Below are 23,749 nucleotides of genomic sequence, written 5' to 3'. Positions count from 1 at the left end.
TGAAATGACAGAGCTGAGCGGTGTTCAAAGTGATTGCTTCTTTCTTTTAAAACCAAGAAGAAGTACCTTACGGCGAAGCTTGGCTGCTCTGGGTGCTTGTTGGATGGGGGGGAGGGTTTGGTTTGGCTTTGCTTTGCTTTGCTTTGCTTTGCTTTGCTTTGCTTCGCTTCGCTTCTGGGGGGGGGAGGAGGACGGGGTGTCTTGGATCTATGTTGTTTGACAAATATTCATTGCTGCTGCTGCTGCTGCTGCTGCTGCTGCTGCTGCTGCAGCACAAATGTTTGCATGGAATGGCCTAGGCTGCTCCTTGCTGCAGGTGCTGGCTGCAGCGGCTCAGATACTAGGCCTCAGGTACTGTGTTGCTTGCTGCACCAATGACCAAGCTGCTCTCTCCACAAGGGTGACAGTTGTCCTGGGACAGGGCTAGTTGCCCCCAGCGCGCCATTGCAACTCATACTTACCTGGCAGGGGAGTTTTAAGCCATGCTCCAGCAGGTGGCTCTCCCAGGGCGAGGCTAGCTCATTGCACTTGGAGCTAGCTGACCTCTGCGATTTCCCCACATGCGGGAAACTCGACTGCACAATTTCTGGTAGTGGGGGACTGCGTGCGCGCTCTCCCCTGTTTTTGGATGGTTACAAAAAACAGAAACAGGTGTTTGTTCAGACAAGCTGCTGCTATTCCCACTGCTTGGGCTTTGGGCATGGTCAATAACTGCTGGCAAAAAGGAGCACCATGTACAATAAATAGCCAGCTAGCAACATCTCAAACAGGGACAAATGACAATGATGTACCTGCACAGACGTTTAGGAATAAGTTCACAGGTGGATTGGGAAATAGGGAAACAAATACTGTGTACTGTATATATATATTTATGAAAAAAACAGCACATTTACAATCAAATCTGGATTTGAAAAAATGGACGGTCCTTGCTTGCAGGATATGATATGGGGTTTTTATTTCACCCCCTCCCCACCCTAGTTCTACATGGTATGTCTGGGTCTCTGTAGCCAGACAACCCCCTGTGATGATATCACAAAGGGAGTGTACAGTACGTTCTAGAGTTTCTAGGCTCCAAAGTAACAAAGAGCAGCATTTAAAAGCAACAGATTGCAGACTATCTGCTGAGCTGTGCAAAAAACAATCTCTATCTATCTATCTATCTATCTATCTATCTATCTATCTATCTCTATCCATGGAGCAGCAGACAGTGTTAGCTTGCTTCTATATTTATGCAAATGCCAGGTAAGCAGCCATGCTGGTAAGGGCCAAAGTGTCACGTTTGGCAGCAGGACAGGGCACCTCTCCCTTTTTATGCAGCAGCAGCAGGTGTCAGTGGAGGTCAGAAAAAGAGAGTGCCAGCAGGTAGGGGAGATGTAGAAAGCCACCCCAGAAATATGGTGTCCCCCTGTCTCTCCGGCAGCTGAAATGACAGAGCTGAGCGGTGTTCAAAGTGATTGCTTCTTTCTTTTAAAACCAAGAAGAAGTACCTTACGGCGAAGCTTGGCTGCTCTGGGTGCTTGTTGGATGGGGGGGAGGGTTTGGTTTGGCTTTGCTTTGCTTTGCTTTGCTTTGCTTTGCTTTGCTTTGCTTCGCTTCTGGGGGGGGGAGGAGGACGGGGTGTCTTGGATCTATGTTGTTTGACAAATATTCATTGCTGCTGCTGCTGCTGCTGCTGCTGCTGCTGCTGCTGCAGCACAAATGTTTGCATGGAATGGCCTAGGCTGCTCCTTGCTGCAGGTGCTGGCTGCAGCGGCTCAGATACTAGGCCTCAGGTACTGTGTTGCTTGCTGCACCAATGACCAAGCTGCTCTCTCCACAAGGGTGACAGTTGTCCTGGGACAGGGCTAGTTGCCCCCAGCGCGCCATTGCAACTCATACTTACCTGGCAGGGGAGTTTTAAGCCATGCTCCAGCAGGTGGCTCTCCCAGGGCGAGGCTAGCTCATTGCACTTGGAGCTAGCTGACCTCTGCGATTTCCCCACATGCGGGAAACTCGACTGCACAATTTCTGGTAGTGGGGGACTGCGTGCGCGCTCTCCCCTGTTTTTGGATGGTTACAAAAAACAGAAACAGGTGTTTGTTCAGACAAGCTGCTGCTATTCCCACTGCTTGGGCTTTGGGCATGGTCAATAACTGCTGGCAAAAAGGAGCACCATGTACAATAAATAGCCAGCTAGCAACATCTCAAACAGGGACAAATGACAATGATGTACCTGCACAGACGTTTAGGAATAAGTTCACAGGTGGATTGGGAAATAGGGAAACAAATACTGTGTACTGTATATATATATTTATGAAAAAAACAGCACATTTACAATCAAATCTGGATTTGAAAAAATGGACGGTCCTTGCTTGCAGGATATGATATGGGGTTTTTATTTCACCCCCTCCCCATGTCTGGGTCTCTGTAGCCAGACAACCCCCTGTGATGATATCACAAAGGGAGTGTACAGTACGTTCTAGAGTTTCTAGGCTCCAAAGTAACAAAGAGCAGCATTTAAAAGCAACAGATTGCAGACTATCTGCTGAGCTGTGCAAAAAACAATCTCTATCTATCTATCTATCTATCTATCTATCTATCTATCTATCTCTATCCATGGAGCAGCAGACAGTGTTAGCTTGCTTCTATATTTATGCAAATGCCAGGTAAGCAGCCATGCTGGTAAGGGCCAAAGTGTCACGTTTGGCAGCAGGACAGGGCACCTCTCCCTTTTTATGCAGCAGCAGCAGGTGTCAGTGGAGGTCAGAAAAAGAGAGTGCCAGCAGGTAGGGGAGATGTAGAAAGCCACCCCAGAAATATGGTGTCCCCCTGTCTCTCCGGCAGCTGAAATGACAGAGCTGAGCGGTGTTCAAAGTGATTGCTTCTTTCTTTTAAAACCAAGAAGAAGTACCTTACGGCGAAGCTTGGCTGCTCTGGGTGCTTGTTGGATGGGGGGGAGGGTTTGGTTTGGCTTTGCTTTGCTTTGCTTTGCTTTGCTTTGCTTTGCTTTGCTTCGCTTCGCTTCTGGGGGGGGGAGGAGGACGGGGTGTCTTGGATCTATGTTGTTTGACAAATATTCATTGCTGCTGCTGCTGCTGCTGCTGCTGCTGCTGCTGCTGCAGCACAAATGTTTGCATGGAATGGCCTAGGCTGCTCCTTGCTGCAGGTGCTGGCTGCAGCGGCTCAGATACTAGGCCTCAGGTACTGTGTTGCTTGCTGCACCAATGACCAAGCTGCTCTCTCCACAAGGGTGACAGTTGTCCTGGGACAGGGCTAGTTGCCCCCAGCGCGCCATTGCAACTCATACTTACCTGGCAGGGGAGTTTTAAGCCATGCTCCAGCAGGTGGCTCTCCCAGGGCGAGGCTAGCTCATTGCACTTGGAGCTAGCTGACCTCTGCGATTTCCCCACATGCGGGAAACTCGACTGCACAATTTCTGGTAGTGGGGGACTGCGTGCGCGCTCTCCCCTGTTTTTGGATGGTTACAAAAAACAGAAACAGGTGTTTGTTCAGACAAGCTGCTGCTATTCCCACTGCTTGGGCTTTGGGCATGGTCAATAACTGCTGGCAAAAAGGAGCACCATGTACAATAAATAGCCAGCTAGCAACATCTCAAACAGGGACAAATGACAATGATGTACCTGCACAGACGTTTAGGAATAAGTTCACAGGTGGATTGGGAAATAGGGAAACAAATACTGTGTACTGTATATATATATTTATGAAAAAAACAGCACATTTACAATCAAATCTGGATTTAAAAAATGGACGGTCCTTGCTTGCAGGATATGATATGGGGTTTTTATTTCACCCCCTCCCCACCCTAGTTCTACATGGTATGTCTGGGTCTCTGTAGCCAGACAACCCCCTGTGATGATATCACAAAGGGAGTGTACAGTACGTTCTAGAGTTTCTAGGCTCCAAAGTAACAAAGAGCAGCATTTAAAAGCAACAGATTGCAGACTATCTGCTGAGCTGTGCAAAAAACAATCTCTATCTATCTATCTATCTATCTATCTATCTATCTATCTATCTCTATCCATGGAGCAGCAGACAGTGTTAGCTTGCTTCTATATTTATGCAAATGCCAGGTAAGCAGCCATGCTGGTAAGGGCCAAAGTGTCACGTTTGGCAGCAGGACAGGGCACCTCTCCCTTTTTATGCAGCAGCAGCAGGTGTCAGTGGAGGTCAGAAAAAGAGAGTGCCAGCAGGTAGGGGAGATGTAGAAAGCCACCCCAGAAATATGGTGTCCCCCTGTCTCTCCGGCAGCTGAAATGACAGAGCTGAGCGGTGTTCAAAGTGATTGCTTCTTTCTTTTAAAACCAAGAAGAAGTACCTTACGGCGAAGCTTGGCTGCTCTGGGTGCTTGTTGGATGGGGGGGAGGGTTTGGTTTGGCTTTGCTTTGCTTTGCTTTGCTTTGCTTTGCTTTGCTTCGCTTCGCTTCTGGGGGGGGGAGGAGGACGGGGTGTCTTGGATCTATGTTGTTTGACAAATATTCATTGCTGCTGCTGCTGCTGCTGCTGCTGCTGCTGCTGCTGCAGCACAAATGTTTGCATGGAATGGCCTAGGCTGCTCCTTGCTGCAGGTGCTGGCTGCAGCGGCTCAGATACTAGGCCTCAGGTACTGTGTTGCTTGCTGCACCAATGACCAAGCTGCTCTCTCCACAAGGGTGACAGTTGTCCTGGGACAGGGCTAGTTGCCCCCAGCGCGCCATTGCAACTCATACTTACCTGGCAGGGGAGTTTTAAGCCATGCTCCAGCAGGTGGCTCTCCCAGGGCGAGGCTAGCTCATTGCACTTGGAGCTAGCTGACCTCTGCGATTTCCCCACATGCGGGAAACTCGACTGCACAATTTCTGGTAGTGGGGGACTGCGTGCGCGCTCTCCCCTGTTTTTGGATGGTTACAAAAAACAGAAACAGGTGTTTGTTCAGACAAGCTGCTGCTATTCCCACTGCTTGGGCTTTGGGCATGGTCAATAACTGCTGGCAAAAAGGAGCACCATGTACAATAAATAGCCAGCTAGCAACATCTCAAACAGGGACAAATGACAATGATGTACCTGCACAGACGTTTAGGAATAAGTTCACAGGTGGATTGGGAAATAGGGAAACAAATACTGTGTACTGTATATATATATTTATGAAAAAAACAGCACATTTACAATCAAATCTGGATTTGAAAAAATGGACGGTCCTTGCTTGCAGGATATGATATGGGGTTTTTATTTCACCCCCTCCCCACCCTAGTTCTACATGGTATGTCTGGGTCTCTGTAGCCAGACAACCCCCTGTGATGATATCACAAAGGGAGTGTACAGTACGTTCTAGAGTTTCTAGGCTCCAAAGTAACAAAGAGCAGCATTTAAAAGCAACAGATTGCAGACTATCTGCTGAGCTGTGCAAAAAACAATCTCTATCTATCTATCTATCTATCTATCTATCTATCTATCTCTATCTCTATCCATGGAGCAGCAGACAGTGTTAGCTTGCTTCTATATTTATGCAAATGCCAGGTAAGCAGCCATGCTGGTAAGGGCCAAAGTGTCACGTTTGGCAGCAGGACAGGGCACCTCTCCCTTTTTATGCAGCAGCAGCAGGTGTCAGTGGAGGTCAGAAAAAGAGAGTGCCAGCAGGTAGGGGAGATGTAGAAAGCCACCCCAGAAATATGGTGTCCCCCTGTCTCTCCGGCAGCTGAAATGACAGAGCTGAGCGGTGTTCAAAGTGATTGCTTCTTTCTTTTAAAACCAAGAAGAAGTACCTTACGGCGAAGCTTGGCTGCTCTGGGTGCTTGTTGGATGGGGGGGAGGGTTTGGTTTGGCTTTGCTTTGCTTTGCTTTGCTTTGCTTTGCTTTGCTTTGCTTCGCTTCGCTTCTGGGGGGGGGAGGAGGACGGGGTGTCTTGGATCTATGTTGTTTGACAAATATTCATTGCTGCTGCTGCTGCTGCTGCTGCTGCTGCTGCTGCTGCAGCACAAATGTTTGCATGGAATGGCCTAGGCTGCTCCTTGCTGCAGGTGCTGGCTGCAGCGGCTCAGATACTAGGCCTCAGGTACTGTGTTGCTTGCTGCACCAATGACCAAGCTGCTCTCTCCACAAGGGTGACAGTTGTCCTGGGACAGGGCTAGTTGCCCCCAGCGCGCCATTGCAACTCATACTTACCTGGCAGGGGAGTTTTAAGCCATGCTCCAGCAGGTGGCTCTCCCAGGGCGAGGCTAGCTCATTGCACTTGGAGCTAGCTGACCTCTGCGATTTCCCCACATGCGGGAAACTCGACTGCACAATTTCTGGTAGTGGGGGACTGCGTGCGCGCTCTCCCCTGTTTTTGGATGGTTACAAAAAACAGAAACAGGTGTTTGTTCAGACAAGCTGCTGCTATTCCCACTGCTTGGGCTTTGGGCATGGTCAATAACTGCTGGCAAAAAGGAGCACCATGTACAATAAATAGCCAGCTAGCAACATCTCAAACAGGGACAAATGACAATGATGTACCTGCACAGACGTTTAGGAATAAGTTCACAGGTGGATTGGGAAATAGGGAAACAAATACTGTGTACTGTATATATATATTTATGAAAAAAACAGCACATTTACAATCAAATCTGGATTTGAAAAAATGGACGGTCCTTGCTTGCAGGATATGATATGGGGTTTTTATTTCACCCCCTCCCCACCCTAGTTCTACATGGTATGTCTGGGTCTCTGTAGCCAGACAACCCCCTGTGATGATATCACAAAGGGAGTGTACAGTACGTTCTAGAGTTTCTAGGCTCCAAAGTAACAAAGAGCAGCATTTAAAAGCAACAGATTGCAGACTATCTGCTGAGCTGTGCAAAAAACAATCTCTATCTATCTATCTATCTATCTATCTATCTATCTATCTATCTCTATCCATGGAGCAGCAGACAGTGTTAGCTTGCTTCTATATTTATGCAAATGCCAGGTAAGCAGCCATGCTGGTAAGGGCCAAAGTGTCACGTTTGGCAGCAGGACAGGGCACCTCTCCCTTTTTATGCAGCAGCAGCAGGTGTCAGTGGAGGTCAGAAAAAGAGAGTGCCAGCAGGTAGGGGAGATGTAGAAAGCCACCCCAGAAATATGGTGTCCCCCTGTCTCTCCGGCAGCTGAAATGACAGAGCTGAGCGGTGTTCAAAGTGATTGCTTCTTTCTTTTAAAACCAAGAAGAAGTACCTTACGGCGAAGCTTGGCTGCTCTGGGTGCTTGTTGGATGGGGGGGAGGGTTTGGTTTGGCTTTGCTTTGCTTTGCTTTGCTTTGCTTTGCTTTGCTTTGCTTTGCTTCGCTTCTGGGGGGGGGAGGAGGACGGGGTGTCTTGGATCTATGTTGTTTGACAAATATTCATTGCTGCTGCTGCTGCTGCTGCTGCTGCTGCTGCTGCTGCAGCACAAATGTTTGCATGGAATGGCCTAGGCTGCTCCTTGCTGCAGGTGCTGGCTGCAGCGGCTCAGATACTAGGCCTCAGGTACTGTGTTGCTTGCTGCACCAATGACCAAGCTGCTCTCTCCACAAGGGTGACAGTTGTCCTGGGACAGGGCTAGTTGCCCCCAGCGCGCCATTGCAACTCATACTTACCTGGCAGGGGAGTTTTAAGCCATGCTCCAGCAGGTGGCTCTCCCAGGGCGAGGCTAGCTCATTGCACTTGGAGCTAGCTGACCTCTGCGATTTCCCCACATGCGGGAAACTCGACTGCACAATTTCTGGTAGTGGGGGACTGCGTGCGCGCTCTCCCCTGTTTTTGGATGGTTACAAAAAACAGAAACAGGTGTTTGTTCAGACAAGCTGCTGCTATTCCCACTGCTTGGGCTTTGGGCATGGTCAATAACTGCTGGCAAAAAGGAGCACCATGTACAATAAATAGCCAGCTAGCAACATCTCAAACAGGGACAAATGACAATGATGTACCTGCACAGACGTTTAGGAATAAGTTCACAGGTGGATTGGGAAATAGGGAAACAAATACTGTGTACTGTATATATATATTTATGAAAAAAACAGCACATTTACAATCAAATCTGGATTTGAAAAAATGGACGGTCCTTGCTTGCAGGATATGATATGGGGTTTTTATTTCACCCCCTCCCCACCCTAGTTCTACATGGTATGTCTGGGTCTCTGTAGCCAGACAACCCCCTGTGATGATATCACAAAGGGAGTGTACAGTACGTTCTAGAGTTTCTAGGCTCCAAAGTAACAAAGAGCAGCATTTAAAAGCAACAGATTGCAGACTATCTGCTGAGCTGTGCAAAAAACAATCTCTATCTATCTATCTATCTATCTATCTATCTATCTATCTATCTCTATCCATGGAGCAGCAGACAGTGTTAGCTTGCTTCTATATTTATGCAAATGCCAGGTAAGCAGCCATGCTGGTAAGGGCCAAAGTGTCACGTTTGGCAGCAGGACAGGGCACCTCTCCCTTTTTATGCAGCAGCAGCAGGTGTCAGTGGAGGTCAGAAAAAGAGAGTGCCAGCAGGTAGGGGAGATGTAGAAAGCCACCCCAGAAATATGGTGTCCCCCTGTCTCTCCGGCAGCTGAAATGACAGAGCTGAGCGGTGTTCAAAGTGATTGCTTCTTTCTTTTAAAACCAAGAAGAAGTACCTTACGGCGAAGCTTGGCTGCTCTGGGTGCTTGTTGGATGGGGGGGAGGGTTTGGTTTGGCTTTGCTTTGCTTTGCTTTGCTTTGCTTTGCTTTGCTTCGCTTCGCTTCTGGGGGGGGGAGGAGGACGGGGTGTCTTGGATCTATGTTGTTTGACAAATATTCATTGCTGCTGCTGCTGCTGCTGCTGCTGCTGCTGCTGCTGCAGCACAAATGTTTGCATGGAATGGCCTAGGCTGCTCCTTGCTGCAGGTGCTGGCTGCAGCGGCTCAGATACTAGGCCTCAGGTACTGTGTTGCTTGCTGCACCAATGACCAAGCTGCTCTCTCCACAAGGGTGACAGTTGTCCTGGGACAGGGCTAGTTGCCCCCAGCGCGCCATTGCAACTCATACTTACCTGGCAGGGGAGTTTTAAGCCATGCTCCAGCAGGTGGCTCTCCCAGGGCGAGGCTAGCTCATTGCACTTGGAGCTAGCTGACCTCTGCGATTTCCCCACATGCGGGAAACTCGACTGCACAATTTCTGGTAGTGGGGGACTGCGTGCGCGCTCTCCCCTGTTTTTGGATGGTTACAAAAAACAGAAACAGGTGTTTGTTCAGACAAGCTGCTGCTATTCCCACTGCTTGGGCTTTGGGCATGGTCAATAACTGCTGGCAAAAAGGAGCACCATGTACAATAAATAGCCAGCTAGCAACATCTCAAACAGGGACAAATGACAATGATGTACCTGCACAGACGTTTAGGAATAAGTTCACAGGTGGATTGGGAAATAGGGAAACAAATACTGTGTACTGTATATATATATTTATGAAAAAAACAGCACATTTACAATCAAATCTGGATTTGAAAAAATGGACGGTCCTTGCTTGCAGGATATGATATGGGGTTTTTATTTCACCCCCTCCCCACCCTAGTTCTACATGGTATGTCTGGGTCTCTGTAGCCAGACAACCCCCTGTGATGATATCACAAAGGGAGTGTACAGTACGTTCTAGAGTTTCTAGGCTCCAAAGTAACAAAGAGCAGCATTTAAAAGCAACAGATTGCAGACTATCTGCTGAGCTGTGCAAAAAACAATCTCTATCTATCTATCTATCTATCTATCTATCTATCTATCTATCTATCTCTATCCATGGAGCAGCAGACAGTGTTAGCTTGCTTCTATATTTATGCAAATGCCAGGTAAGCAGCCATGCTGGTAAGGGCCAAAGTGTCACGTTTGGCAGCAGGACAGGGCACCTCTCCCTTTTTATGCAGCAGCAGCAGGTGTCAGTGGAGGTCAGAAAAAGAGAGTGCCAGCAGGTAGGGGAGATGTAGAAAGCCACCCCAGAAATATGGTGTCCCCCTGTCTCTCCGGCAGCTGAAATGACAGAGCTGAGCGGTGTTCAAAGTGATTGCTTCTTTCTTTTAAAACCAAGAAGAAGTACCTTACGGCGAAGCTTGGCTGCTCTGGGTGCTTGTTGGATGGGGGGGAGGGTTTGGTTTGGCTTTGCTTTGCTTTGCTTTGCTTTGCTTTGCTTTGCTTCGCTTCGCTTCTGGGGGGGGGAGGAGGACGGGGTGTCTTGGATCTATGTTGTTTGACAAATATTCATTGCTGCTGCTGCTGCTGCTGCTGCTGCTGCTGCTGCTGCAGCACAAATGTTTGCATGGAATGGCCTAGGCTGCTCCTTGCTGCAGGTGCTGGCTGCAGCGGCTCAGATACTAGGCCTCAGGTACTGTGTTGCTTGCTGCACCAATGACCAAGCTGCTCTCTCCACAAGGGTGACAGTTGTCCTGGGACAGGGCTAGTTGCCCCCAGCGCGCCATTGCAACTCATACTTACCTGGCAGGGGAGTTTTAAGCCATGCTCCAGCAGGTGGCTCTCCCAGGGCGAGGCTAGCTCATTGCACTTGGAGCTAGCTGACCTCTGCGATTTCCCCACATGCGGGAAACTCGACTGCACAATTTCTGGTAGTGGGGGACTGCGTGCGCGCTCTCCCCTGTTTTTGGATGGTTACAAAAAACAGAAACAGGTGTTTGTTCAGACAAGCTGCTGCTATTCCCACTGCTTGGGCTTTGGGCATGGTCAATAACTGCTGGCAAAAAGGAGCACCATGTACAATAAATAGCCAGCTAGCAACATCTCAAACAGGGACAAATGACAATGATGTACCTGCACAGACGTTTAGGAATAAGTTCACAGGTGGATTGGGAAATAGGGAAACAAATACTGTGTACTGTATATATATATTTATGAAAAAAACAGCACATTTACAATCAAATCTGGATTTGAAAAAATGGACGGTCCTTGCTTGCAGGATATGATATGGGGTTTTTATTTCACCCCCTCCCCACCCTAGTTCTACATGGTATGTCTGGGTCTCTGTAGCCAGACAACCCCCTGTGATGATATCACAAAGGGAGTGTACAGTACGTTCTAGAGTTTCTAGGCTCCAAAGTAACAAAGAGCAGCATTTAAAAGCAACAGATTGCAGACTATCTGCTGAGCTGTGCAAAAAACAATCTCTATCTATCTATCTATCTATCTATCTATCTATCTATCTATCTATCTATCTCTATCCATGGAGCAGCAGACAGTGTTAGCTTGCTTCTATATTTATGCAAATGCCAGGTAAGCAGCCATGCTGGTAAGGGCCAAAGTGTCACGTTTGGCAGCAGGACAGGGCACCTCTCCCTTTTTATGCAGCAGCAGCAGGTGTCAGTGGAGGTCAGAAAAAGAGAGTGCCAGCAGGTAGGGGAGATGTAGAAAGCCACCCCAGAAATATGGTGTCCCCCTGTCTCTCCGGCAGCTGAAATGACAGAGCTGAGCGGTGTTCAAAGTGATTGCTTCTTTCTTTTAAAACCAAGAAGAAGTACCTTACGGCGAAGCTTGGCTGCTCTGGGTGCTTGTTGGATGGGGGGGAGGGTTTGGTTTGGCTTTGCTTTGCTTTGCTTTGCTTTGCTTTGCTTTGCTTTGCTTTGCTTCGCTTCTGGGGGGGGGAGGAGGACGGGGTGTCTTGGATCTATGTTGTTTGACAAATATTCATTGCTGCTGCTGCTGCTGCTGCTGCTGCTGCTGCTGCAGCACAAATGTTTGCATGGAATGGCCTAGGCTGCTCCTTGCTGCAGGTGCTGGCTGCAGCGGCTCAGATACTAGGCCTCAGGTACTGTGTTGCTTGCTGCACCAATGACCAAGCTGCTCTCTCCACAAGGGTGACAGTTGTCCTGGGACAGGGCTAGTTGCCCCCAGCGCGCCATTGCAACTCATACTTACCTGGCAGGGGAGTTTTAAGCCATGCTCCAGCAGGTGGCTCTCCCAGGGCGAGGCTAGCTCATTGCACTTGGAGCTAGCTGACCTCTGCGATTTCCCCACATGCGGGAAACTCGACTGCACAATTTCTGGTAGTGGGGGACTGCGTGCGCGCTCTCCCCTGTTTTTGGATGGTTACAAAAAACAGAAACAGGTGTTTGTTCAGACAAGCTGCTGCTATTCCCACTGCTTGGGCTTTGGGCATGGTCAATAACTGCTGGCAAAAAGGAGCACCATGTACAATAAATAGCCAGCTAGCAACATCTCAAACAGGGACAAATGACAATGATGTACCTGCACAGACGTTTAGGAATAAGTTCACAGGTGGATTGGGAAATAGGGAAACAAATACTGTGTACTGTATATATATATTTATGAAAAAAACAGCACATTTACAATCAAATCTGGATTTGAAAAAATGGACGGTCCTTGCTTGCAGGATATGATATGGGGTTTTTATTTCACCCCCTCCCCACCCTAGTTCTACATGGTATGTCTGGGTCTCTGTAGCCAGACAACCCCCTGTGATGATATCACAAAGGGAGTGTACAGTACGTTCTAGAGTTTCTAGGCTCCAAAGTAACAAAGAGCAGCATTTAAAAGCAACAGATTGCAGACTATCTGCTGAGCTGTGCAAAAAACAATCTCTATCTATCTATCTATCTATCTATCTATCTATCTATCTATCTCTATCCATGGAGCAGCAGACAGTGTTAGCTTGCTTCTATATTTATGCAAATGCCAGGTAAGCAGCCATGCTGGTAAGGGCCAAAGTGTCACGTTTGGCAGCAGGACAGGGCACCTCTCCCTTTTTATGCAGCAGCAGCAGGTGTCAGTGGAGGTCAGAAAAAGAGAGTGCCAGCAGGTAGGGGAGATGTAGAAAGCCACCCCAGAAATATGGTGTCCCCCTGTCTCTCCGGCAGCTGAAATGACAGAGCTGAGCGGTGTTCAAAGTGATTGCTTCTTTCTTTTAAAACCAAGAAGAAGTACCTTACGGCGAAGCTTGGCTGCTCTGGGTGCTTGTTGGATGGGGGGGAGGGTTTGGTTTGGCTTTGCTTTGCTTTGCTTTGCTTTGCTTTGCTTTGCTTCGCTTCGCTTCTGGGGGGGGGAGGAGGACGGGGTGTCTTGGATCTATGTTGTTTGACAAATATTCATTGCTGCTGCTGCTGCTGCTGCTGCTGCTGCTGCTGCTGCTGCAGCACAAATGTTTGCATGGAATGGCCTAGGCTGCTCCTTGCTGCAGGTGCTGGCTGCAGCGGCTCAGATACTAGGCCTCAGGTACTGTGTTGCTTGCTGCACCAATGACCAAGCTGCTCTCTCCACAAGGGTGACAGTTGTCCTGGGACAGGGCTAGTTGCCCCCAGCGCGCCATTGCAACTCATACTTACCTGGCAGGGGAGTTTTAAGCCATGCTCCAGCAGGTGGCTCTCCCAGGGCGAGGCTAGCTCATTGCACTTGGAGCTAGCTGACCTCTGCGATTTCCCCACATGCGGGAAACTCGACTGCACAATTTCTGGTAGTGGGGGACTGCGTGCGCGCTCTCCCCTGTTTTTGGATGGTTACAAAAAACAGAAACAGGTGTTTGTTCAGACAAGCTGCTGCTATTCCCACTGCTTGGGCTTTGGGCATGGTCAATAACTGCTGGCAAAAAGGAGCACCATGTACAATAAATAGCCAGCTAGCAACATCTCAAACAGGGACAAATGACAATGATGTACCTGCACAGACGTTTAGGAATAAGTTCACAGGTGGATTGGGAAATAGGGAAACAAATACTGTGTACTGTATATATATATTTATGAAAAAAACAGCACATTTACAATCAAATCTGGATTTGAAAAAATGGACGGTCCTTGCTTGCAGGATATGATATGGGGTTTTTATTTCACCCCCTCCCCACCCTAGTTCTACATGGTATGTCTGGGTCTCTGTAGCCAGACAACCCCCTGTGATGATATCACAAAGGGAGTGTACAGTACGTTCTAGAGTTTCTAGGCTCCAAAGTAACAAAGAGCAGCATTTAAAAGCAACAGATTGCAGACTATCTGCTGAGCTGTGCAAAAAACAATCTCTATCTATCTATCTATCTATCTATCTATCTATCTATCTATCTATCTCTATCCATGGAGCAGCAGACAGTGTTAGCTTGCTTCTATATTTATGCAAATGCCAGGTAAGCAGCCATGCTGGTAAGGGCCAAAGTGTCACGTTTGGCAGCAGGACAGGGCACCTCTCCCTTTTTATGCAGCAGCAGCAGGTGTCAGTGGAGGTCAGAAAAAGAGAGTGCCAGCAGGTAGGGGAGATGTAGAAAGCCACCCCAGAAATATGGTGTCCCCCTGTCTCTCCGGCAGCTGAAATGACAGAGCTGAGCGGTGTTCAAAGTGATTGCTTCTTTCTTTTAAAACCAAGAAGAAGTACCTTACGGCGAAGCTTGGCTGCTCTGGGTGCTTGTTGGATGGGGGGGAGGGTTTGGTTTGGCTTTGCTTTGCTTTGCTTTGCTTTGCTTTGCTTTGCTTCGCTTCGCTTCTGGGGGGGGGAGGAGGACGGGGTGTCTTGGATCTATGTTGTTTGACAAATATTCATTGCTGCTGCTGCTGCTGCTGCTGCTGCTGCTGCTGCTGCAGCACAAATGTTTGCATGGAATGGCCTAGGCTGCTCCTTGCTGCAGGTGCTGGCTGCAGCGGCTCAGATACTAGGCCTCAGGTACTGTGTTGCTTGCTGCACCAATGACCAAGCTGCTCTCTCCACAAGGGTGACAGTTGTCCTGGGACAGGGCTAGTTGCCCCCAGCGCGCCATTGCAACTCATACTTACCTGGCAGGGGAGTTTTAAGCCATGCTCCAGCAGGTGGCTCTCCCAGGGCGAGGCTAGCTCATTGCACTTGGAGCTAGCTGACCTCTGCGATTTCCCCACATGCGGGAAACTCGACTGCACAATTTCTGGTAGTGGGGGACTGCGTGCGCGCTCTCCCCTGTTTTTGGATGGTTACAAAAAACAGAAACAGGTGTTTGTTCAGACAAGCTGCTGCTATTCCCACTGCTTGGGCTTTGGGCATGGTCAATAACTGCTGGCAAAAAGGAGCACCATGTACAATAAATAGCCAGCTAGCAACATCTCAAACAGGGACAAATGACAATGATGTACCTGCACAGACGTTTAGGAATAAGTTCACAGGTGGATTGGGAAATAGGGAAACAAATACTGTGTACTGTATATATATATTTATGAAAAAAACAGCACATTTACAATCAAATCTGGATTTGAAAAAATGGACGGTCCTTGCTTGCAGGATATGATATGGGGTTTTTATTTCACCCCCTCCCCACCCTAGTTCTACATGGTATGTCTGGGTCTCTGTAGCCAGACAACCCCCTGTGATGATATCACAAAGGGAGTGTACAGTACGTTCTAGAGTTTCTAGGCTCCAAAGTAACAAAGAGCAGCATTTAAAAGCAACAGATTGCAGACTATCTGCTGAGCTGTGCAAAAAACAATCTCTATCTATCTATCTATCTATCTATCTATCTATCTATCTATCTCTATCCATGGAGCAGCAGACAGTGTTAGCTTGCTTCTATATTTATGCAAATGCCAGGTAAGCAGCCATGCTGGTAAGGGCCAAAGTGTCACGTTTGGCAGCAGGACAGGGCACCTCTCCCTTTTTATGCAGCAGCAGCAGGTGTCAGTGGAGGTCAGAAAAAGAGAGTGCCAGCAGGTAGGGGAGATGTAGAAAGCCACCCCAGAAATATGGTGTCCCCCTGTCTCTCCGGCAGCTGAAATGACAGAGCTGAGCGGTGTTCAAAGTGATTGCTTCTTTCTTTTAAAACCAAGAAGAAGTACCTTACGGCGAAGCTTGGCTGCTCTGGGTGCTTGTTGGATGGGGGGGAGGGTTTGGTTTGGCTTTGCTTTGCTTTGCTTTGCTTTGCTTTGCTTTGCTTCGCTTCGCTTCTGGGGGGGGGAGGAGGACGGGGTGTCTTGGATCTATGTTGTTTGACAAATATTCATTGCTGCTGCTGCTGCTGCTGCTGCTGCTGCTGCTGCTGCAGCACAAATGTTTGCATGGAATGGCCTAGGCTGCTCCTTGCTGCAGGTGCTGGCTGCAGCGGCTCAGATACTAGGCCTCAGGTACTGTGTTGCTTGCTGCACCAATGACCAAGCTGCTCTCTCCACAAGGGTGACAGTTGTCCTGGGACAGGGCTAGTTGCCCCCAGCGCGCCATTGCAACTCATACTTACCTGGCAGGGGAGTTTTAAGCCATGCTCCAGCAGGTGGCTCTCCCAGGGCGAGGCTAGCTCATTGCACTTGGAGCTAGCTGACCTCTGCGATTTCCCCACATGCGGGAAACTCGACTGCACAATTTCTGGTAGTGGGGGACTGCGTGCGCGCTCTCCCCTGTTTTTGGATGGTTACAAAAAACAGAAACAGGTGTTTGTTCAGACAAGCTGCTGCTATTCCCACTGCTTGGGCTTTGGGCATGGTCAATAACTGCTGGCAAAAAGGAGCACCATGTACAATAAATAGCCAGCTAGCAACATCTCAAACAGGGACAAATGACAATGATGTACCTGCACAGACGTTTAGGAATAAGTTCACAGGTGGATTGGGAAATAGGGAAACAAATACTGTGTACTGTATATATATATTTATGAAAAAAACAGCACATTTACAATCAAATCTGGATTTGAAAAAATGGACGGTCCTTGCTTGCAGGATATGATATGGGGTTTTTATTTCACCCCCTCCCCACCCTAGTTCTACATGGTATGTCTGGGTCTCTGTAGCCAGACAACCCCCTGTGATGATATCACAAAGGGAGTGTACAGTACGTTCTAGAGTTTCTAGGCTCCAAAGTAACAAAGAGCAGCATTTAAAAGCAACAGATTGCAGACTATCTGCTGAGCTGTGCAAAAAACAATCTCTATCTATCTATCTATCTATCTATCTATCTATCTATCTATCTATCTATCTCTATCCATGGAGCAGCAGACAGTGTTAGCTTGCTTCTATATTTATGCAAATGCCAGGTAAGCAGCCATGCTGGTAAGGGCCAAAGTGTCACGTTTGGCAGCAGGACAGGGCACCTCTCCCTTTTTATGCAGCAGCAGCAGGTGTCAGTGGAGGTCAGAAAAAGAGAGTGCCAGCAGGTAGGGGAGATGTAGAAAGCCACCCCAGAAATATGGTGTCCCCCTGTCTCTCCGGCAGCTGAAATGACAGAGCTGAGCGGTGTTCAAAGTGATTGCTTCTTTCTTTTAAAACCAAGAAGAAGTACCTTACGGCGAAGCTTGGCTGCTCTGGGTGCTTGTTGGATGGGGGGGAGGGTTTGGCTTTGCTTTGCTTTGCTTTGCTTTGCTTTGCTTTGCTTTGCTTTGCTTTGCTTCGCTTCTGGGGGGGGGAGGAGGACGGGGTGTCTTGGATCTATGTTGTTTGACAAATATTCATTGCTGCTGCTGCTGCTGCTGCTGCTGCTGCTGCTGCAGCACAAATGTTTGCATGGAATGGCCTAGGCTGCTCCTTGCTGCAGGTGCTGGCTGCAGCGGCTCAGATACTAGGCCTCAGGTACTGTGTTGCTTGCTGCACCAATGACCAAGCTGCTCTCTCCACAAGGGTGACAGTTGTCCTGGGACAGGGCTAGTTGCCCCCAGCGCGCCATTGCAACTCATACTTACCTGGCAGGGGAGTTTTAAGCCATGCTCCAGCAGGTGGCTCTCCCAGGGCGAGGCTAGCTCATTGCACTTGGAGCTAGCTGACCTCTGCGATTTCCCCACATGCGGGAAACTCGACTGCACAATTTCTGGTAGTGGGGGACTGCGTGCGCGCTCTCCCCTGTTTTTGGATGGTTACAAAAAACAGAAACAGGTGTTTGTTCAGACAAGCTGCTGCTATTCCCACTGCTTGGGCTTTGGGCATGGTCAATAACTGCTGGCAAAAAGGAGCACCATGTACAATAAATAGCCAGCTAGCAACATCTCAAACAGGGACAAATGACAATGATGTACCTGCACAGACGTTTAGGAATAAGTTCACAGGTGGATTGGGAAATAGGGAAACAAATACTGTGTACTGTATATATATATTTATGAAAAAAACAGCACATTTACAATCAAATCTGGATTTGAAAAAATGGACGGTCCTTGCTTGCAGGATATGATATGGGGTTTTTATTTCACCCCCTCCCCACCCTAGTTCTACATGGTATGTCTGGGTCTCTGTAGCCAGACAACCCCCTGTGATGATATCACAAAGGGAGTGTACAGTACGTTCTAGAGTTTCTAGGCTCCAAAGTAACAAAGAGCAGCATTTAAAAGCAACAGATTGCAGACTATCTGCTGAGCTGTGCAAAAAACAATCTCTATCTATCTATCTATCTATCTATCTATCTATCTATCTATCTCTATCCATGGAGCAGCAGACAGTGTTAGCTTGCTTCTATATTTATGCAAATGCCAGGTAAGCAGCCATGCTGGTAAGGGCCAAAGTGTCACGTTTGGCAGCAGGACAGGGCACCTCTCCCTTTTTATGCAGCAGCAGCAGGTGTCAGTGGAGGTCAGAAAAAGAGAGTGCCAGCAGGTAGGGGAGATGTAGAAAGCCACCCCAGAAATATGGTGTCCCCCTGTCTCTCCGGCAGCTGAAATGACAGAGCTGAGCGGTGTTCAAAGTGATTGCTTCTTTCTTTTAAAACCAAGAAGAAGTACCTTACGGCGAAGCTTGGCTGCTCTGGGTGCTTGTTGGATGGGGGGGAGGGTTTGGTTTGGCTTTGCTTTGCTTTGCTTTGCTTTGCTTTGCTTTGCTTCGCTTCGCTTCTGGGGGGGGGAGGAGGACGGGGTGTCTTGGATCTATGTTGTTTGACAAATATTCATTGCTGCTGCTGCTGCTGCTGCTGCTGCTGCTGCTGCTGCTGCAGCACAAATGTTTGCATGGAATGGCCTAGGCTGCTCCTTGCTGCAGGTGCTGGCTGCAGCGGCTCAGATACTAGGCCTCAGGTACTGTGTTGCTTGCTGCACCAATGACCAAGCTGCTCTCTCCACAAGGGTGACAGTTGTCCTGGGACAGGGCTAGTTGCCCCCAGCGCGCCATTGCAACTCATACTTACCTGGCAGGGGAGTTTTAAGCCATGCTCCAGCAGGTGGCTCTCCCAGGGCGAGGCTAGCTCATTGCACTTGGAGCTAGCTGACCTCTGCGATTTCCCCACATGCGGGAAACTCGACTGCACAATTTCTGGTAGTGGGGGACTGCGTGCGCGCTCTCCCCTGTTTTTGGATGGTTACAAAAAACAGAAACAGGTGTTTGTTCAGACAAGCTGCTGCTATTCCCACTGCTTGGGCTTTGGGCATGGTCAATAACTGCTGGCAAAAAGGAGCACCATGTACAATAAATAGCCAGCTAGCAACATCTCAAACAGGGACAAATGACAATGATGTACCTGCACAGACGTTTAGGAATAAGTTCACAGGTGGATTGGGAAATAGGGAAACAAATACTGTGTACTGTATATATATATTTATGAAAAAAACAGCACATTTACAATCAAATCTGGATTTGAAAAAATGGACGGTCCTTGCTTGCAGGATATGATATGGGGTTTTTATTTCACCCCCTCCCCACCCTAGTTCTACATGGTATGTCTGGGTCTCTGTAGCCAGACAACCCCCTGTGATGATATCACAAAGGGAGTGTACAGTACGTTCTAGAGTTTCTAGGCTCCAAAGTAACAAAGAGCAGCATTTAAAAGCAACAGATTGCAGACTATCTGCTGAGCTGTGCAAAAAACAATCTCTATCTATCTATCTATCTATCTATCTATCTATCTATCTATCTATCTATCTCTATCCATGGAGCAGCAGACAGTGTTAGCTTGCTTCTATATTTATGCAAATGCCAGGTAAGCAGCCATGCTGGTAAGGGCCAAAGTGTCACGTTTGGCAGCAGGACAGGGCACCTCTCCCTTTTTATGCAGCAGCAGCAGGTGTCAGTGGAGGTCAGAAAAAGAGAGTGCCAGCAGGTAGGGGAGATGTAGAAAGCCACCCCAGAAATATGGTGTCCCCCTGTCTCTCCGGCAGCTGAAATGACAGAGCTGAGCGGTGTTCAAAGTGATTGCTTCTTTCTTTTAAAACCAAGAAGAAGTACCTTACGGCGAAGCTTGGCTGCTCTGGGTGCTTGTTGGATGGGGGGGAGGGTTTGGTTTGGCTTTGCTTTGCTTTGCTTTGCTTTGCTTTGCTTTGCTTCGCTTCGCTTCTGGGGGGGGGAGGAGGACGGGGTGTCTTGGATCTATGTTGTTTGACAAATATTCATTGCTGCTGCTGCTGCTGCTGCTGCTGCTGCTGCTGCTGCTGCAGCACAAATGTTTGCATGGAATGGCCTAGGCTGCTCCTTGCTGCAGGTGCTGGCTGCAGCGGCTCAGATACTAGGCCTCAGGTACTGTGTTGCTTGCTGCACCAATGACCAAGCTGCTCTCTCCACAAGGGTGACAGTTGTCCTGGGACAGGGCTAGTTGCCCCCAGCGCGCCATTGCAACTCATACTTACCTGGCAGGGGAGTTTTAAGCCATGCTCCAGCAGGTGGCTCTCCCAGGGCGAGGCTAGCTCATTGCACTTGGAGCTAGCTGACCTCTGCGATTTCCCCACATGCGGGAAACTCGACTGCACAATTTCTGGTAGTGGGGGACTGCGTGCGCGCTCTCCCCTGTTTTTGGATGGTTACAAAAAACAGAAACAGGTGTTTGTTCAGACAAGCTGCTGCTATTCCCACTGCTTGGGCTTTGGGCATGGTCAATAACTGCTGGCAAAAAGGAGCACCATGTACAATAAATAGCCAGCTAGCAACATCTCAAACAGGGACAAATGACAATGATGTACCTGCACAGACGTTTAGGAATAAGTTCACAGGTGGATTGGGAAATAGGGAAACAAATACTGTGTACTGTATATATATATTTATGAAAAAAACAGCACATTTACAATCAAATCTGGATTTGAAAAAATGGACGGTCCTTGCTTGCAGGATATGATATGGGGTTTTTATTTCACCCCCTCCCCACCCTAGTTCTACATGGTATGTCTGGGTCTCTGTAGCCAGACAACCCCCTGTGATGATATCACAAAGGGAGTGTACAGTACGTTCTAGAGTTTCTAGGCTCCAAAGTAACAAAGAGCAGCATTTAAAAGCAACAGATTGCAGACTATCTGCTGAGCTGTGCAAAAAACAATCTCTATCTATCTATCTATCTATCTATCTATCTATCTATCTATCTCTATCCATGGAGCAGCAGACAGTGTTAGCTTGCTTCTATATTTATGCAAATGCCAGGTAAGCAGCCATGCTGGTAAGGGCCAAAGTGTCACGTTTGGCAGCAGGACAGGGCACCTCTCCCTTTTTATGCAGCAGCAGCAGGTGTCAGTGGAGGTCAGAAAAAGAGAGTGCCAGCAGGTAGGGGAGATGTAGAAAGCCACCCCAGAAATATGGTGTCCCCCTGTCTCTCCGGCAGCTGAAATGACAGAGCTGAGCGGTGTTCAAAGTGATTGCTTCTTTCTTTTAAAACCAAGAAGAAGTACCTTACGGCGAAGCTTGGCTGCTCTGGGTGCTTGTTGGATGGGGGGGAGGGTTTGGTTTGGCTTTGCTTTGCTTTGCTTTGCTTTGCTTTGCTTTGCTTCGCTTCTGGGGGGGGGAGGAGGACGGGGTGTCTTGGATCTATGTTGTTTGACAAATATTCATTGCTGCTGCTGCTGCTGCTGCTGCTGCTGCTGCTGCTGCAGCACAAATGTTTGCATGGAATGGCCTAGGCTGCTCCTTGCTGCAGGTGCTGGCTGCAGCGGCTCAGATACTAGGCCTCAGGTACTGTGTTGCTTGCTGCACCAATGACCAAGCTGCTCTCTCCACAAGGGTGACAGTTGTCCTGGGACAGGGCTAGTTGCCCCCAGCGCGCCATTGCAACTCATACTTACCTGGCAGGGGAGTTTTAAGCCATGCTCCAGCAGGTGGCTCTCCCAGGGCGAGGCTAGCTCATTGCACTTGGAGCTAGCTGACCTCTGCGATTTCCCCACATGCGGGAAACTCGACTGCACAATTTCTGGTAGTGGGGGACTGCGTGCGCGCTCTCCCCTGTTTTTGGATGGTTACAAAAAACAGAAACAGGTGTTTGTTCAGACAAGCTGCTGCTATTCCCACTGCTTGGGCTTTGGGCATGGTCAATAACTGCTGGCAAAAAGGAGCACCATGTACAATAAATAGCCAGCTAGCAACATCTCAAACAGGGACAAATGACAATGATGTACCTGCACAGACGTTTAGGAATAAGTTCACAGGTGGATTGGGAAATAGGGAAACAAATACTGTGTACTGTATATATATATTTATGAAAAAAACAGCACATTTACAATCAAATCTGGATTTGAAAAAATGGACGGTCCTTGCTTGCAGGATATGATATGGGGTTTTTATTTCACCCCCTCCCCACCCTAGTTCTACATGGTATGTCTGGGTCTCTGTAGCCAGACAACCCCCTGTGATGATATCACAAAGGGAGTGTACAGTACGTTCTAGAGTTTCTAGGCTCCAAAGTAACAAAGAGCAGCATTTAAAAGCAACAGATTGCAGACTATCTGCTGAGCTGTGCAAAAAACAATCTCTATCTATCTATCTATCTATCTATCTATCTATCTATCTATCTATCTCTATCCATGGAGCAGCAGACAGTGTTAGCTTGCTTCTATATTTATGCAAATGCCAGGTAAGCAGCCATGCTGGTAAGGGCCAAAGTGTCACGTTTGGCAGCAGGACAGGGCACCTCTCCCTTTTTATGCAGCAGCAGCAGGTGTCAGTGGAGGTCAGAAAAAGAGAGTGCCAGCAGGTAGGGGAGATGTAGAAAGCCACCCCAGAAATATGGTGTCCCCCTGTCTCTCCGGCAGCTGAAATGACAGAGCTGAGCGGTGTTCAAAGTGATTGCTTCTTTCTTTTAAAACCAAGAAGAAGTACCTTACGGCGAAGCTTGGCTGCTCTGGGTGCTTGTTGGATGGGGGGGAGGGTTTGGTTTGGCTTTGCTTTGCTTTGCTTTGCTTTGCTTTGCTTTGCTTCGCTTCGCTTCTGGGGGGGGGAGGAGGACGGGGTGTCTTGGATCTATGTTGTTTGACAAATATTCATTGCTGCTGCTGCTGCTGCTGCTGCTGCTGCTGCTGCTGCAGCACAAATGTTTGCATGGAATGGCCTAGGCTGCTCCTTGCTGCAGGTGCTGGCTGCAGCGGCTCAGATACTAGGCCTCAGGTACTGTGTTGCTTGCTGCACCAATGACCAAGCTGCTCTCTCCACAAGGGTGACAGTTGTCCTGGGACAGGGCTAGTTGCCCCCAGCGCGCCATTGCAACTCATACTTACCTGGCAGGGGAGTTTTAAGCCATGCTCCAGCAGGTGGCTCTCCCAGGGCGAGGCTAGCTCATTGCACTTGGAGCTAGCTGACCTCTGCGATTTCCCCACATGCGGGAAACTCGACTGCACAATTTCTGGTAGTGGGGGACTGCGTGCGCGCTCTCCCCTGTTTTTGGATGGTTACAAAAAACAGAAACAGGTGTTTGTTCAGACAAGCTGCTGCTATTCCCACTGCTTGGGCTTTGGGCATGGTCAATAACTGCTGGCAAAAAGGAGCACCATGTACAATAAATAGCCAGCTAGCAACATCTCAAACAGGGACAAATGACAATGATGTACCTGCACAGACGTTTAGGAATAAGTTCACAGGTGGATTGGGAAATAGGGAAACAAATACTGTGTACTGTATATATATATTTATGAAAAAAACAGCACATTTACAATCAAATCTGGATTTGAAAAAATGGACGGTCCTTGCTTGCAGGATATGATATGGGGTTTTTATTTCACCCCCTCCCC

General features: G+C 48.5%; 17 non-coding genes across 17 annotated transcripts; all 17 read left to right on the top strand.

Moving 5' to 3' along the window:
- The first annotated feature begins 453 nt into the window (after positions 1-453).
- On the top strand, positions 454-621 carry LOC142481648 (U1 spliceosomal RNA). Its single transcript, XR_012795919.1, has one exon. It is a non-coding gene; the product is annotated as a U1 spliceosomal RNA (small nuclear RNA).
- A 1,253-nt stretch (positions 622-1,874) lies between these two features.
- On the top strand, positions 1,875-2,042 carry LOC142481647 (U1 spliceosomal RNA). The gene has a single exon (XR_012795918.1). It is a non-coding gene; the product is annotated as a U1 spliceosomal RNA (small nuclear RNA).
- Positions 2,043-3,282: 1,240 nt separating this feature from the next.
- LOC142481646 (U1 spliceosomal RNA) lies at positions 3,283-3,450 on the top strand. Its single transcript, XR_012795917.1, has one exon. It is a non-coding gene; the product is annotated as a U1 spliceosomal RNA (small nuclear RNA).
- Positions 3,451-4,702: 1,252 nt separating this feature from the next.
- On the top strand, positions 4,703-4,870 carry LOC142481644 (U1 spliceosomal RNA). Its single transcript, XR_012795915.1, has one exon. It is a non-coding gene; the product is annotated as a U1 spliceosomal RNA (small nuclear RNA).
- Positions 4,871-6,130: 1,260 nt separating this feature from the next.
- Positions 6,131-6,298, top strand: LOC142481643 (U1 spliceosomal RNA). The gene has a single exon (XR_012795914.1). It is a non-coding gene; the product is annotated as a U1 spliceosomal RNA (small nuclear RNA).
- A 1,258-nt stretch (positions 6,299-7,556) lies between these two features.
- On the top strand, positions 7,557-7,724 carry LOC142481642 (U1 spliceosomal RNA). Its single transcript, XR_012795913.1, has one exon. It is a non-coding gene; the product is annotated as a U1 spliceosomal RNA (small nuclear RNA).
- A 1,253-nt stretch (positions 7,725-8,977) lies between these two features.
- LOC142481641 (U1 spliceosomal RNA) lies at positions 8,978-9,145 on the top strand. The gene has a single exon (XR_012795912.1). It is a non-coding gene; the product is annotated as a U1 spliceosomal RNA (small nuclear RNA).
- Positions 9,146-10,402: 1,257 nt separating this feature from the next.
- LOC142481640 (U1 spliceosomal RNA) lies at positions 10,403-10,570 on the top strand. Its single transcript, XR_012795911.1, has one exon. It is a non-coding gene; the product is annotated as a U1 spliceosomal RNA (small nuclear RNA).
- Positions 10,571-11,833: 1,263 nt separating this feature from the next.
- LOC142481639 (U1 spliceosomal RNA) lies at positions 11,834-12,001 on the top strand. Its single transcript, XR_012795910.1, has one exon. It is a non-coding gene; the product is annotated as a U1 spliceosomal RNA (small nuclear RNA).
- Positions 12,002-13,257: 1,256 nt separating this feature from the next.
- Positions 13,258-13,425, top strand: LOC142481638 (U1 spliceosomal RNA). Its single transcript, XR_012795909.1, has one exon. It is a non-coding gene; the product is annotated as a U1 spliceosomal RNA (small nuclear RNA).
- Positions 13,426-14,682: 1,257 nt separating this feature from the next.
- LOC142481637 (U1 spliceosomal RNA) lies at positions 14,683-14,850 on the top strand. Its single transcript, XR_012795908.1, has one exon. It is a non-coding gene; the product is annotated as a U1 spliceosomal RNA (small nuclear RNA).
- A 1,253-nt stretch (positions 14,851-16,103) lies between these two features.
- Positions 16,104-16,271, top strand: LOC142481636 (U1 spliceosomal RNA). The gene has a single exon (XR_012795907.1). It is a non-coding gene; the product is annotated as a U1 spliceosomal RNA (small nuclear RNA).
- Positions 16,272-17,534: 1,263 nt separating this feature from the next.
- Positions 17,535-17,702, top strand: LOC142481635 (U1 spliceosomal RNA). The gene has a single exon (XR_012795906.1). It is a non-coding gene; the product is annotated as a U1 spliceosomal RNA (small nuclear RNA).
- A 1,256-nt stretch (positions 17,703-18,958) lies between these two features.
- Positions 18,959-19,126, top strand: LOC142481633 (U1 spliceosomal RNA). The gene has a single exon (XR_012795904.1). It is a non-coding gene; the product is annotated as a U1 spliceosomal RNA (small nuclear RNA).
- Positions 19,127-20,390: 1,264 nt separating this feature from the next.
- On the top strand, positions 20,391-20,558 carry LOC142481632 (U1 spliceosomal RNA). Its single transcript, XR_012795903.1, has one exon. It is a non-coding gene; the product is annotated as a U1 spliceosomal RNA (small nuclear RNA).
- Positions 20,559-21,806: 1,248 nt separating this feature from the next.
- On the top strand, positions 21,807-21,974 carry LOC142481631 (U1 spliceosomal RNA). The gene has a single exon (XR_012795902.1). It is a non-coding gene; the product is annotated as a U1 spliceosomal RNA (small nuclear RNA).
- A 1,257-nt stretch (positions 21,975-23,231) lies between these two features.
- Positions 23,232-23,399, top strand: LOC142481630 (U1 spliceosomal RNA). Its single transcript, XR_012795901.1, has one exon. It is a non-coding gene; the product is annotated as a U1 spliceosomal RNA (small nuclear RNA).
- The last annotated feature ends 350 nt before the right edge of the window (positions 23,400-23,749 follow it).

The sequence above is a fragment of the Ascaphus truei genome, unplaced genomic scaffold (assembly GCF_040206685.1).
Source record: "Ascaphus truei isolate aAscTru1 unplaced genomic scaffold, aAscTru1.hap1 HAP1_SCAFFOLD_281, whole genome shotgun sequence".
Taxonomy (NCBI): domain Eukaryota; kingdom Metazoa; phylum Chordata; class Amphibia; order Anura; family Ascaphidae; genus Ascaphus; species Ascaphus truei.
This window is presented reverse-complemented; position numbering and strand designations above follow the sequence as displayed.